The sequence below is a fragment of the Pundamilia nyererei genome, unplaced genomic scaffold, assembly GCF_000239375.1.
Source record: "Pundamilia nyererei isolate P.nyererei 1_Seehausen unplaced genomic scaffold, PunNye1.0 scaffold01531, whole genome shotgun sequence".
Taxonomy (NCBI): Eukaryota; Metazoa; Chordata; class Actinopteri; order Cichliformes; family Cichlidae; genus Pundamilia; species Pundamilia nyererei.
The window spans coordinates 1-1578 of record NW_005188932.1 but is presented as its reverse complement, the minus strand read 5'-3'; positions in this window follow the sequence as shown (position 1 = coordinate 1578).

Below are 1578 nucleotides of genomic sequence, written 5' to 3'. Positions count from 1 at the left end.
CTCCAAGATGTGATCCAACTTTCGCTCAGAGGTCTTATTCTGAGTATTCACGGCAGCAGTAAGATTCTCCAAGATCTTAACCATGCTGCACTCAGTGAGCCCATTCTGAGAAATCACGCCTCGTCCCATCGTTTCAATCCCAGCGGGCAGCCTTGGGGGGGTTTGAACAGCCGGTTCCACTTTCTTAATTCTCCGATAAGCCAGGGCCAAGCCAGCTCCGATCAGCAAGAACCCTGTTTTCATGGTTCCGAATAGGTAGATATCTTCAGCGTCCTCGATCCACAGTCCTGCCAGGCACACGATCCTCCATGTCTGCCACCCGTCCATTGTGTATCCGGCAGGGAAAGTCCCTCCAGGGCACTCGGGCTCTCCCGAGCCCAGACTTCTCTGGTGTGAAAGCTCTCTGTCTCACGTTTATGTGAACAGGTACGTGTACATGGCAATCTTCGTGTTTGAGGCTCTGGTGAAAGTCGTGGCGAGAGGCTTCTGTGTGGGACGCTTCACCTTCCTCAGAGATCCCTGGAACTGGCTGGACATCATCATCATCAGCACCCTGTAAGGCTCAATAACACACCTCACACTCTCACACAGACTGTATGTACAGCCATGAATCTGCATTCTTTCTAATGACCAGCAGGGGGCAACTTCAGGTTGCACAAACAAAATTCAGTGTAATCTGTTTTAGATTTATTGGAAAACGGCTGACATGAAGTTGGTGAGACTTATTTCTCTGCCGTGATTCTCCGACACGTACAGTTATTGGAAAATAAAGTTTTCACAGGACGATCCTGAGAAAAAAAACAAGTCCAGCCTTATTGCCTTCATGGGAGTTAAGAGGGTAAGCAGCAGCCAGGTGCTCCTAATCGAGCCAGACTGATTAGTCATACAGAAAATGATCACATCAAGCTGTTGCTGCTGAAGGTGTCTCTCCAAGCTCATTGATGAGGTACAAGTAGGACTGCTTATACTGTGAGTTTGTTAATGGAAGAGCTCCTCTTTGTTCACTTCTTTAACCTCCTAGGACCTGGCGTCCACGTGTGGACATCACATTTTGGGTTATTTAGACCGAAATACTCAATTTCGCTCTGCAACGGCCTGATATACACTCACGAGGACATTATACTCCTACTGTTCTATTGAAATTTTAAACAAATATCCTCATATGTGGCTTTCATTTTTCTTAGAAACAAAAATTAGGTAAAAAAAAATAATCTGGTAATTCTTTATTTTTACATTCATCGGGTCCCAATATGCCCAAATCTCAAAGAGAAATTAAAAATGCATGCCGAGGAAGAGTTCGGATCTTAGGGGGTTAATGTTGGTTACAGATTAACGTGATCCAAAAAACAGGAAACAGTATAAAAGAGCCTTCACAATAAGAGCCTCTCAGTCCTGAATAACAAGGCTCACTGCAGCTCAGAAAATACTCAAGAAATGTGATCCACCGATTGAATCCACTCAATGCTGGACGTGACCTTTACAGTTACACCAACACAGTTCTTGTCAGTGTGGTCTCATATCTATATATCCATGTCCGTGCAAATAAGGTGGGCTTTTTCCAGCTGCAAAGATGAAAAT